This window comes from Jatropha curcas, chromosome 1, assembly GCF_041381405.1.
Source record: "Jatropha curcas cultivar XTBG-Jc1 chromosome 1, XTBG_Jcur_1.0, whole genome shotgun sequence".
NCBI classification, from domain to species: Eukaryota; Viridiplantae; Streptophyta; class Magnoliopsida; order Malpighiales; family Euphorbiaceae; genus Jatropha; species Jatropha curcas.
In genome coordinates this window covers 6,837,610-6,852,149 of record NC_143151.1, presented here as the reverse complement: position 1 = coordinate 6,852,149, position 14,540 = coordinate 6,837,610, and the positions used below count along the sequence as shown (strand labels likewise).

The 14,540-nt window shown below is 29.8% G+C and overlaps 1 pseudogene; it reads right to left on the bottom strand.

Annotated features, from left to right (window-relative positions):
• Positions 1 to 3,502: 3,502 nt before the first annotated feature.
• Positions 3,503 to 14,325, bottom strand: LOC110009673 (ribosome-inactivating protein luffin-alpha-like; annotated as a pseudogene).
• Positions 14,326 to 14,540: the final 215 nt, after the last annotated feature.

The following is a 14,540-nucleotide window of genomic DNA, read 5'->3' as shown; positions in this document are numbered from 1 at the left end:
TTTTTCTTTATTATTATTATTTTTTATTATTATTTTGATTATTAGCTACCAAACGACAGTTTCATAAGATGTAAAAATAAAGACAAACAATAACAACTGTCAAAAAAAAAAAAAAAAAGAAAGACAAACAATAACAAATCCCAATGAAAAAGAATTATTGAAAATCCAAGGAGAAAAAACAAAAATTGATAAATGCCGCGTCATAGCGGGTGTGGGGCGCTGATTTGATGACCGTTGATTAGAAAAAACAAAAATTGATAAAAGACAAACGAGAAATATGACACGTTTATAATTTTTTTTATTATTATTTTTTTATTGGTGAAACCTTAGATGAAAAATAATGAAAGAAATGTAACCAAAAAAAAAAAAAAGTAATGAAAGAAAAGAAAACAAAGTCTTCTATTCCAACATTTATTTGTAAAAAGGGAAAATAATAAAAAGGAAACTATAATTTTTTAAAAAATTAAATTTATTAAAAATTAGCATTATCAAACCAACAAACTAAACTCAAACTCAAATCATCTAGTTTTTCTAACGCTCATCTTAAGCTTAGTATTGATTTATTTATTTATTTATTTATTTTTATTTTTATTTTTTTACAAACTTCTCAAGCCTTTAATAAAGATTATAGCTTAAGTAGGTCATAATATTTCCATAACCAATGTATGATTTGGTACATTAATCTTCTAGGTAAAGACCAATCTATTTTCAAATAGAATGATAAAATAAATTTTTTGAACTAGTGTCTTGAACTTTGTCCTTGAGAAAACTTGTTACCTCCTATAGAAGAGTTTGAAATTATCAAATTTTAACTTAGGAAGGTGGTGCTACCAAGATCTATTGAAAAAAGAAATTATCAGCATTCGAAGAATTAAAGTCTCCACTGCAATCAATAAATGATTCATCTTATATTTTAGACTTTTAAGAAAGAAAAATCACAAATCACGTAAAAACTCTTTAATAATGAGAAATAACTTCATCAAATGAGAGAAAACGTAACAAATCAAAATTGGACAACCCCACTAGGAGGGTATCAAAAACATCGAAGGTCTATTAACTATGATAGATCCGAAAAATAAAAACTAAGATTTGTTTTAAACGATCCTGCTCTAGAAAGAAAAGTAAATAAAGATAAATTTAAACGATCCTACTCTAGAAAGAAAACTAAATAAAGATAAAGAAAACCGATGGAAAAAAAAAAATCCTAATCATGCTCTTCACTACATTAAGGATGCCCTAGATGCTAGATTATTTTTCCCATCTAATTTTTCTTTTAGCTTAAAGCATCTAATGGTTACGACTGGGCCGGCTGTTTAGACACACACAAATCTATTACAAGTTATTGTGTTTACCTTAGATAATGTAATTAGTCTGCTAGAACTTAACAAACAGTCAGACTTTTTTACGTTCCTCATCAAAAGCAGAAAGCATTGCACTTGCTTCTACTACTTGTGAAGTGCAATGGCTCCCTTATCTTTTCCATGGTTTGTATGTTTTGGATAATATAGAAGCAACTACAAAGTGTAATAGAAAGTGGCTCGAAGATATAATAGCTAGATATTTTTTATTCATAATTCTGTATAAAAGCTACTCTTGTAATCTAGTTCTTAATATCATTTTTTTTCCTCATTGATTTTATATTTCCACAAAAAGCAATACTCAAAGAATGGTTAAATCGTTAAAAATATCCCAAATTTTGCGAGTAGTTTTAATTATACCCTAACTCTAACTTTCTTCTCACAGTACCTTGAACTTTAATTTTAGTTATAATAACATCCTAATTTCGAAATGTACCAAATTTCATGAATAAAATATTATTTTTTGGGGACCTAGTTTAACCTTTTCTCCCAAATTAGACTCCTTCCCCACCCTAGTGCTTATAAATAACTAAATATTTATATTTATTTATATAAACATTAAAATAAAAAATAATATATTCATCTTAAAAATAAAATACTTTTATTTATTTATATAATATTAACAAGTAATGATTCCCTAAAGATAAATGATGCCGTAATGAATAGAATATAATTTTATAAGAGATTTAACCTGAGTATAAACAAAATTTCATGCTTAAAAATTGCAAAACAAAAATCTAAACTAATATTTTATGTTTATAACTAACTAAAATCTATTATTTTACTTGGTTTTTTATGAATTTAAATTCCTAACCAATATTAGTTAGGGCATTTTGTTTAATAGTGAATTTTAATTAACTTGACCATAGAAGAGAATATAAGTTCAACGAAAATAATATTTTATTCATTAAATTGGATACAATTTGAAATTAAGGTGCTATTGCAACTAAAATTGAAGTTTAAGATACTAAGAGAAAAAAGATGGATCTAAGGTATAATTAAAACTATCCACAAAATTTAGGGTATTTTTAAAGATTTAGCGCTCAAAAAATATCCCCACATAGTGGGGCAAAACCTCAGCTTGGCATGGCAATTATTGGAAAATAAAAAATTGGCAAACATAAATTCTAAGTTTTCCAATCAAGTTGTAATAGATTTTTAATATTCATACCATTCACAAACATTTCTTCCTCAACGGGAACCTTATTCATAGAAGTAATTTCAAGATTTTGAACACTATCATCTTTAGTGTTTTAAGCTAATCAAAGAAAGATTACTCAAGATTTATTCAACATAAAAAAGGAAAAAATAAATGCATAAGAAGGGAGGAAATCCATATTGAGAAATCCAAAAAATCAAAGGTTTTATTTATCAAATCACATAATATATACAAATGCGGAGAGAAAGCATAAGGTTTAATATTAGTATCAAATCTAACTTATGCTCCGATTAGGATAAATGAATTCAAATACAAATGAATTCTTGTAAGATTCATTTGTAAATGAATTTTTATATTTAGTATGATTAATTTAAAATATATAATTCAATTGAATTTCACATAATCATGTATAGAATAAATTCATAAGTGAAAATTCACTTGCTTTTGTTTCCTAAAATATAATTAGAATAGTAATTTCACAAAAATAAATAATAAATACCAATTATATTTATGTTATGCTATATAACTTTTTTAATATTTTATTAAAATAAATATATAAAATAAAAATAATTTTTAATAAATTGTTGCATTTAATTTAGTGATAAATGAATATTTAACTTAAATCTCTCTCATCAATAGTAAAAAATGCTAAGAAATATTAAAATAAAAACACAATAATAAGAAAAAAATTTCTAAAAAAATAAATTTTAAATATTTTTGGTCAAGTTAATTTGATAAAATAAATAATTTAAATAAGTAAAAAATTGAACAATTGACTTTGTAAATAGAGAATGGTAGTCTTGTTATAAAAAGTAAGATTGCTTAGTTTGTGGAATTCATTTGGAAATTCCACCTATTTTTGTGAAATTTGGTATAGTCTGTCTAATTCCATGAAATTGAATTCCTAAAATTGAAATTTACATTTTTTTCATTTCAAACACAAAAATGTGAATTTCTAAATAAATTCCACAAAATTTTGTAGAATTCACTTGTTCTGAACAAAGGATTACAGTTTTCTTAGTATTACGAAATATAACTCCTTTGTTTATTAATTAAAGTATAATGAACAAAACAAAATGAAAGTAGAAGATAGAATGATACTATAATTAAATAAAGCTAACTTATTAAGTTGTTTTATTATTAAAGCTCATTATGCACAAAAGCTACATTATAAGTAAAATTATATCCAATAACTATGGAAAATCTAACTCATTTGGTTATTAATTAAAATTACTTGCTTAGACCGCTTGATTCTAATTTGGACCAAACAAATAAAATTAAGAATTTTTTAAAAAGTGTTCCGACTTTATCCTTTTTTCCAAATGCATGATCAGAAATATCTTCATTTCGATAAGAATTTTTAATTTTATTAATTTGATCAATAAGTGCGGCATAGACCCGGTCAGGGTAAGTTTTTTCCATTAATTAAAGTATAATAAGTAAAAAAAGAGTTCTTTCTTGAAAGTTCTTTTAGAACGAAAGGATAACACAAACTAGAGAACGAAAGGATAACACAAACTAGAGATTTGTCAATATCTGCTCGTTGGGAACTTTTTTGAAGTGTATATATGTAATTATCTAATGCCATCCACATTCTCTCTATGTACGATTGCCCTAGATAAAGTAAATCTGAATAGCTACCACTAAATGATAATGGTTGTTGCTTTGTGCCTGCGAAAAGATATTTTTTTTTGGTATCAGCCAAAAATTCCTCGTCGTTAAAGAAATAGGAAGTACTTCCTACCTTATGAGCCACTAAATATGCATTAATGGCGTTTAATCATAATGATACAGTAAATTTCTGATTTGCAGCAGCTGTAGCTCATAACAGTTGTATTCCATGGCTTGAACCACTGGAGCCAAATGCTTCTCTTAGATCTTTAATAAACTTGGTGTAGTTTACTTTGCTTATCATCATCAACATCATGATTAATGGTTAAAGTCGGAGTGGAACCAGCTGTGCGGTTGTTGTTTAATGAGAATGGAGAGCTTCATCTTTCATTTCATATTGATTTCATCTGTCAAAATGCTTAAAATATTTTTTTATCGGAAAAATGAATTTATTTTATTAATTTAAATCCAAAAAAAACTTAGTTTATTCAAGAACGTATACTCAAACTATACATTCATCCTAACTTGGACAAGCTAACTAAAAAAATCTGGAGAACCTCAATATATATAGGAGCGTAAAAACCTTCTCTTATCTCATAATTAATACAAAGGTTATGGTAAGTTTATCGTGTTATCTTTTATTGAATCGCTGACATTGATGACGCTATTTATTGTATTGATCCAATAAAACACCGTCCAACAAATCAAAATGCTTAAAATATAATATATTAATAGAACTGTTTGCATTGAGAAACACAATTATCATTATATAAATACAATTATTTCAATAAATTTGCATAAAATTATAAAAATAATTGAAAAGAAATAGAATGGTCACAAGTTTATTTATCATATATATAATGGACAAATAAACTCATTCACAGGAGTTAGCTTTATTGAAAAAAAATCCAAGGAGATGCCATTCTTGTAGCATGGGTGCGTGGCACTGATATGATGACCGATGATTACAAAAAACAAAAATTAATTGGTAAAATACAAACGAGAAATATGTCATTTTTAATCTATTTGTTTGGATCGATGAAACGCTGCATGAAAAATAAATGATGAAAGAAAAGAAAACAGTGTCTTTTTTTCCCTCCATTTATTTGGAAAAAAGGAAAAATAATAAAAAAAGGAAAATATAAAATTTTTTTCCATCAATTCAATTTACTAAAAATTAAGAATCCTAAAATTATCAAAACCGATAAACTAAACTCAAGTTATCTAGTCTTTCCAACACTCGGATTTTAAGTTTAGTATTGACACTTTTTTTTAAAAATTGGCAATTTTTTAATAAAAAATATAACTTGAATACATCATAATAAAAACTATAAGCAAAAAATTAAAACCATATGCTTGGAGAGAATTTTGGCAAAAAAAAATAATTAAATTAGAGACAAAGCTAGGATAATTATTTTAGGAGGCCAAATGAAATTTTTTAAAAATTTTTAAGGAGGCTAAATGTAATTTTTTTTTTAAAGGATTAAAATCATTTTCACAATAAATTTTTTTTTAAAAAAATTTTTTTAGGGGGGCCACGGCCCCCTTAGGCCCTAATGGAGCTCTGCCTCTGAATTAAACATTGATTTTTTTTTTTAAATAAAATGATAAAAATGGATTTTTTACGCTATTGTCCTGACTTTGTTCTCCATAAAATTTAATACCTTAACGCTTGCGAGGAATTTAAAAATACCAAATTTTAATAGAGAAAAAGTAGAACCAGCAGGTTCCATTGTTAAGCTTGGCATTGATTAGAAAAAAAAAAAAAAAAACGTAAAATAGAAATTTATACAATAAACACCAGTTGTAATAGAACAAGAAAGCACAAAAAGGAAACCCTTCTCTAGCTAAGAAGAGTTCAGTAAACAAAACAAGTAAGACACGTGATAAATCCAACATTCCCAAACGATGTCTAAAGATTCAAATTTCAATATTTTTTTGAAAAATATTTTTTAATTTATTGCCTTCTCTCTTGCCCAAAAGGCTCTAAAATTTGGAACTCAATCTTTATTTGGCGGGGAGTCTTAACAGCCTTACCAAACAAATTAGTGGATTTTGCCATACAATGGGAAAATATTTTTTCAACAAAAGGTAATTCTTTGAGTTGGCAATTAATTTTTTTCTCAGCTATATGGATAATCTGGTGGAGGTGAAATACTTTGGTCTTCAAAAACACTTGGTATGAGGATAGCCAAATTCTGGATAACATCAAATTGAGATGCTTCGAATTAATTAAAGTAAAATTCCCTGCTTTTCCATACTGTCTTAGTGATTGGTTTTATTCTCCTGTTATAGTAAATAGTTGCAACATTCTTTCTACATCAAGGAAAAGAAATAATGCAGGTTTAAGGGATTGGAATGCTCCTACAGTGGGCTTTCTCAAGTTTAATGTGGATGGTTCATCAAAAGGAAAGCCAGGTCCTGCAGGTATCCGGATTCAAACGGAAATATCCTTTGCATTTTTTCTAAAAGCACAGGTCTTATGCATTCCGATGAAGCTGAGCTATTAGCAATATCATTTGCCCTTGAACTGTTTTAATCAAATGGATATTGCTAATAGCTCAGCTTCATTGGAATCCATAAGACCTGTGCTTTTAGAAAAAATGCAAAGGACATTTCCGTTTGAATCCATGCAGGACCCGGCTTTGTTTTAATCAAATGGATAATATACTTTCCTCACTCCCTATGGTTTCTTTTTCCCTCATTTCCAGATCCAAAAAGAGTTTCGCAGATCATTTAGCCAAAGGAGGGGTAGATAAGGTGGTCCCTTTTATAGCTTGGCTTTCTCTGTTACTCTTTGGTTTCTTTTTGCTGCAGGCATCATGTTTGGTTATGGAAGAATTCTATCTTTGTAATCTTCTTGAAGGATTATTTGTATTAATTATCTTTGTTTTAATGCTTCCAAGTATAAATTCTCTTATCTCAACAGTTTTCATTCTATGAAGCCTAGAACAAAGATGTTAAGCAGTTAGAGATTTTTGGAGTTCTCTTTTTATACTAATGTATTGTGAGGTTTTTCCACATTTTTTCACTTAACATTCATAGGATAGGTTGGAGATTTTTGGGTAAGCCTAATGACTTGAGTCTAGTTGCCTTTGAATGTTAAGTTTTTCCTAGATATATTAAAAATTAATTAAATATTTTATTTGCTGATAAAAAAAAATTATTAGAAAAAGAGGGAGAAAGCAATTACATTTCTTTTCTTTTTATTCATTATAATTATTAAAAAAAGGTCCTACTATATATTTGCTTTGATCATGCTAAAAAATAAGTTTAATAAGATGAATGAGAAATAATACCTTATTATTAAATTAAAAAATATAATAAAATTATCAGGCTTCAATGTTCAAAATAAATTTACATTAATATAATTTTTATTTTTTTAGAATTTAAAAATTCAATAATATCACTTGGTTTTTTATCACATTCTTATATTAAACTAGTCATACTTCCGCATGTTATGCAGATTTAATGTATATAAATTATTTACTATAATTTAAAACTATATTATTTTTACATTTAAAGATATATTTAAAATTTATGTTATTTAATGTAATGTATATAAAATTTATGTTCAATGGATGTTGAGAGTGCCAATAATTAACGAGGGGACAAGGTTAGTACCTCAATAATTCAATGCATCTCTTATAATATAAAAGACTTAGCTTTTAATTGGATTGGTGCAACTTTAGATAAAAAAGATGAAAGAGATTCTCCTTTTATTTCGAAAAAGAAAAAAATAATAATAAACGGACAATATTAAATGGAAAAGAAAATAAAAAAATCTAAAAAATTATAATTTATCTCTTTAAGCATATTTTTAATAAAATGAAAGAAGAATGAAAACTTTATTTAAAAAAATAAGAATAAAACAAATTTCTTTCCTTATTTCAGAGTATTCCATTCAAACAATCAAGGAAGACAAATTTTCCTCCGATGATATTTTCTTCCTATTATTTTTTTTGATTTATTTTCTTTCCTCTCCTAAAAATATTTCCATACAAGGTTTAAAGATTCAGGTTTTTAATGTTTTAATAAGGAAGTTCAACCGGCCAAAATAGTATTGTGGCTTACATAGCGCCGATAGCTATTCCTTTGACTCACCAAACTCTTGTGATTGAGATGATTTGAACCTGAAATATTTGACTCTTCATAAGTTATAAGACCAAACATATCACGTCTGACTCACTTTAAAATTTAAATTTTAATAATTTTTAAAATATTTTTTAATTTATTAAAAAAAGATACGAAAAGTAATCATATCTCTTTTTTTAAAAATTATAATCCATTAATAATAATATTAAGAACTACAAATACACTTATGAATCAGACATAAAATTTTATTATCTAATAGAGTTCGTTAACCTTTTAACAAATGAAAATAATTTATTATGAATTTGTTATATATATATATATATATATATATATATACGTATTCATTTATCACCTTTTGTAAAAAGTAGTTACAACTTCAAAAAATCGGTTTACATATATCGTGTAACCTTTAATTATTGTGTAATATTTTCAAAGAACAATATAACTTGTTACCTTTTGGCGACGAATTTTATATAGAAGGTGATGAGTTACAATTCGTCGCCATTTAACAACTACAAGTATTGTGCAAAAGTAACTTTTTATGTAAAAAAATATATATATCGAAGTTGACTGGTTACGTTGTAATTGGCTTTTTGTGTAATTAGAAAGTGGCTACTTACAGCTTAATATGTTCATTTATTGATATTGTGCAACAAGTCTCAAACAAGACAACTACACCTGATTCAAATAGACTCACCCAGAAACACCCAAAGCCTGACTTGGGAACAAGAAACCCATAGAGCTGCAACAACATTAAAATTAAAAATAGAGAACAGAAAACAGCAGATGGTGTATTACAGGTCATATATAAAATCTGTGACATTTTCCAAAATAGAACTACAGTAAAATTCTGAACGAGACTCAGCGAAGAGGTGAGAAATAGCTGTAAAAAGGGGACGATGCATGTAGGAGCTAAATACTCAAAGTTTAGCATAAAAATCTTTCGATCTGGAGGTGCCTTGTTTAGCTAGAGAGTCTGCAAAGCTATTAGTTGATCTCAGGACATGCTTAAATTGCACATTATGAAGATTTTGAACATCAGATTTAATTTTAAAAATCTCATCACTTAACTGTCAAGGAGGCGCAGAATTGTCTTTGACCCAGAACTGCACATTATGGAGTTTTTAATTGCTTTAGGTAATTTTTATTTAATTTTAATTTTTTACTTCTGTGATTTTATTGAGCTCGATTTGAAGTATTATTTAGGATTTTAATAAGAAATTATCTGGTTATGGAACCAAGTGAATTTGAAGGTGAAAAGACAAGAAAAAGAGAAGATTTCAAAAAGCATTAGGTAACGCGACTGCCCATGTGGATAATTTTTACCTAGACTGGATTCATGCCTCTACTTATAGATCAAATAAATGAGAATAAAATTTTTTATTGAAACGAGAGTATTTCTAACCATATGCAGGAAAAAAAAATATAAAATAAAAAACATTATTTAAAGAATTTTTACTGTTATTATTTTATCCGTAAACGTGGCTATGCAACCGGTCTATATAAGTAATTTCCCTGCTCATGTTACATGATACATCATGTTTTTAGTTTGCTGGAATTTTAATTGGGCCGTGTTCAATTGTTGAGCCCATGTCATGTGCCTGCTGCATGTTTTTACGTGGGACCATGCACGTAGGGAATTGCCTTAATTAAATTCTTATCCTATTTGGACACTTTAGACTCCTATTAGAAAAGAATTGATGATGTAATTCTTCTTTAATACGATTCGATTTCTTCCTCCTCAAAAATTTTGTAGATCTTATGACAAGCCGGGCCACATAAAAAAATTTTGTAGAAATAAACCTGCACAAGAGAGACAACCACCACAACAACAGGGACGGCATGCTAAAATGGCAGAAAATCAAAATGTTTTGGAGGAGACTATGTTCATGGTGACCTGTTTTTAAGTTCAAAAAAGCAAAGATGATTGGTGGTTAGATAGTGGTGTGGGTCCCGTATATGCATGGCACAACCCAAGAGGGGGGGTGAATTGGATTTTCTAAAAACAGACATAAATTTTAGAAATTCTAAACAAAATATAGAATTTTAAGTGTAGCGGAAAACAAAAAGAACTTTGTGAGAATAGAATATGGATTAAATTCACCTCACAGTGTTCTAATTATAAAAGATAGAAAGTCTGTATAAAACGCAGTTATTGATTAGAACAGCTTCACACTGACTTATTCAATATCACAGCTTCTTTATGAAGGAGAGCTATTGAAATTAGAACTTCCTCATAAAATTTTAGAAAATCATATAAAGCTATGTGAAAGACAGTTTATTGAATTCAGAACTTTTTCACAGAGCCTTAATCAAATATCAGAACGATTTTATGATGGAAAGCTATCAAGATTAGAACTTCCTCATAAAGTTTAGAAAATTAATTAGAAACCCAAACAGTGAAATATACTGTGAATAGAACGACAGTTAGAACATGGTATATTCACTTATTAGAATTTCAGAGTTCTAATGTTTAGAGAAGATAAGACTTATTACCGTTTTTAGAATATCTGAATTATTAACAATTTTTGCGTTTCTAAGAATTAAACAGAGGTGTAATAAAAGTAATATCAAGCAAACTTCAGAAATAAAAAGAACAACACAGAGATTTATAGTGGTTCAGCACTAACTCGCCTACATCCACTCCCCAAGATGCATCTTGAGATCCTCAACTATGTTATCTCTTTTAAAGGGTAAGAGACAAACCAACAGTACAAGGTAATAGATCAACACCTAGATCTACCCTTTTGTCCCACTAGATTTTCCAAAGGTTCTAGTTAACCTCAACCCTTCCTGTTTTTGGTAGAGTACAGAAACTCTGTTCAAGACATTAAAATCTCACACATGGAGAAGGTCGCTTGATAACCTCTAACACAATAGCTTCTCACCTAAGCTATTACACCCAAAAGTTTAACAAATAAAGAGCCTGTCTACTATAGAATACAGATTCTAAATAGAGAGAAAGAAACGCACATATAAGCACAAGAAAAACAGTTTATCAGATTAGAAGATCGATTAGAACTCAGAACTGTTTTTCAAATGTAATTGTAAAAATTCTTTTCACTTTAAATATTAAAACGTTAAGTGTAGAGATGAAAAAAAGAATGGGGGTAGAGAGTAAGTTTTAGAGAGATAAATATTTGTTTAATGAGAGAGTGCTCTTAAAACAAAAACTCTTACTTCACCAAATGTTCAAGACGTGAAAGCTCTTTATATAGAGTGTTAAAAAGCTGTCGCCTTTTGGAAAGAGAATATATTTTTGAAATCATAATATCTTCTTTCCTTATTTAGAAGATATGAAAATCTTTGTTACCAAAAATTTATTTTATCCTTTTTGGTAAGAGAATAAAACACGATTTTGCTTTCCTTTAAACAAAAGATTTTCGGCAGCAACATTTGGAAAATATTTTTACGGAAGGATGCTCTTACCAAAACTGAAAGAGATTCTCCTTCGTTTTTAAGGTAAGAAAATAATTTTAAGTACTTTAGATCTTTCAAAATATATCTCCGAAAAAGTGTATGATTTTATTACCAAAAACATTAGAGAAGAAATCTCTTTAGTTTTAGGAAATTAAATCATTTCGATTTAAAGAATATTTTTGAAAAATAAAATATTTTTACGAAAGAAATTATTTTGAAGAAATCTGATTTTCCGAAAAATATTTTTGAGAGAGATAAATAATTTTTGTGCTCATATATGGATTTTCTCTCTATCCTACAAAGTATCCTAAATACCTAGCTACTAGGATCTTCGAAATCTTCACACTCAATGTAGGACTTGCCTTGTGCGATTTCTTTCCATAGAAATTCTGCATAAAATAAAATTAGCACAAATAGCAGAATTTAAATTTATTTGTTTTGTATTAATCATCAAAATCCGATATTAGAAATTGACCCTTGAGCCAACAAGTGGCTGTATTTTTCATGTTTGTTCAAACAAAAATTTTTTTAGATTCTAAACAAATTTGAGATATTGACGATCAAAGCAGTAACTGGTGATATTGTGGAGGTAAAAGGTATGCGTTCTATTATTATTGAAACAAAATCAGGTACAAAATTAATTCCTGAAGTTCTCTTTGTCCCTGATGTTTGTCAAAATTTATTGAGTGTTGGTCAGTTGCTAGAAAAGAATTATGTGTTGGTATTTAAAGATAAAGCCTACACTATCTTTGATCTAGCTGGTTGTGAATTATTTTGTGTTAAAATGGTTGAAAGAAGTTTTCCTTTGGATTTAAAAAAACCACCTATGAATGTTTTCTTAAGCTTAGCTGATGATTCACCTTTATGGCACAAAAGATTAGGACATTTTAGTCTTAACCTTGAAATACATGCATAACCAAAATCTGACACTGGATTTACCTACTGTGAGTGAATGTTATGGGGACTGTGACGTGTGTCAGCTAGGGAAATTGAAGAAAACACCTTTTCCTAAAAATCAATCATGGAGGCTAAAGAAAAACTACAATAGATGCATACAGATGTGTGTGGTCCTATGAGCACACTCTCCTTAAACGATAGTAGATTTTTTATCTTATCCATTGATGATTTTAGCATAATGTCATGGGTATATTTTATAAAGCAAAAATCAGTAGTGTTTGATGTCTTTGTGAAGTTTAAAGCTTTGATTGAGAAGCAATCTAGAAGTGAAAGTAAAGTGCTCAAGTCTGATAATGGGACTGAGTATAATTCTAACAAATTCAACAAATTTTGTGAAGAAATTAGGATTTAGCATCAACTCACGGTGCCATACACTCCACAACATAATATGGTGTGTGAGAGGAAGAATAGAACCGTGATGGAGATGGCTAAATGTCTTTTATTTGAGAAGAAAATGCCTAAAAAGTTTTGGGTAGAAGCAGTCAGTACTGCTATCTATTTGTTAAACAGATTATCAACTAAAGCTTTGAAGTGAATGACTTTATTTGAAGCATGGTATGGAAGCAAACCTTCGATGGAACATCTTAGGGTGTTTGAGTGCATTTGTTATGCACATGGACCTAAAGCAAAGAGAGATAAGCTTGATCAAAAGCCTAATATCGGTGTCTTTCTTAGGTATAGTAGCAATGTGAAAGGCTATAGAGTCTATGATGTTAAAGCTAAAAAGTCTTTGTTAGTAAAATTATGAAGTTTGATGAGCAAGCTATGTGGGACTGGAGTTTTGAAAGTGGTGGACTCCATAATCAGATCTCAAATGAAAAGATCACACCCTAAGAACAATATGCAACACAATCAGATTTTGATTCAAAGATAGAAGGTGTAAGAGGTACAAGAACTGTAGCAGATGTTGTGGGTCCCATTTATATATGGCACAACTCAAGAGGGGGGTGAATTGAGTTTTCTAAAAATTTAACTTTCAAAAAGAAAAATCAGAATTCTATTGCAGCGGAATTAGAAAGCATTTGTGAGAGTTAGTTATCAAGTTTAGAACTTCCTCACAAAGCTTATTGCAAGATTAGAAAGACTATGTGAAGAATAATTATTGCATTTAGAACTGCTTCACAAAGCTTAAGCAATTTTAGAATAACTCTGTGAAGGATAGTTATTGCATTTAGAATGTCATGGTCAGCCCACCTTGGTAGGTATTGTCCGCTTTGGGCCACTCAGGCCCGCACGGTTTTGTCCCTTGGGCCAGGCTTTTCAACCCACCCCAAAAGGCGCCTACCAGGTTAAGCTACCACCCCTCTTATGTACTGATCGTGAACCTTATGCATAGCCGATGTGGGATTTGCCTAAGGTGAGTGCACTGCCTCTCTGCAGCCACCGCTCACCCCCCCTTAGGGACTCAGCGCCCACGCTGAGGTTTGCCCCACCACCGGCCAGAGGAACAAGGCTTGGCTCTGATACCAAATGTCATGGTCAGCCCACCTTGGTAGGTATTGTCCGCTTTGGGCCACTCAGGCCCGCACGGTTTTGTCCCTTGGGCCAGGCTTTTCAACCCACCCCAAAAGGCGCCTACCAGGTTAAGCTACCACCCCTCTTATGTACTGATCGTGAACCTTATGCATAGCCGATGTGGGATTTGCCTAAGGTGAGTGCACTGTGGTATCAGAGCTAGCGGTGGCTGCAGAGAGGCAGTGCACTCACCTTAGGCAAATCCCACATCGGCTATGCATAAGGTTCACGATCAGTACATAAGAGGGGTGGTAGCTTAACCCAAAAGGCGCCTTTTGGGGTGGGTTGAAAAGCCTGGCCCAAGGGACAAAACCGTGCGGGCCTGAGTGGCCCAAAGCGGACAATACCTACCAAGGTGGGCTGACCATGACATAGAACTACTTCACAAAGCTTAAGCAAGTTTAGAAAGACTCTGTGAAGAACAG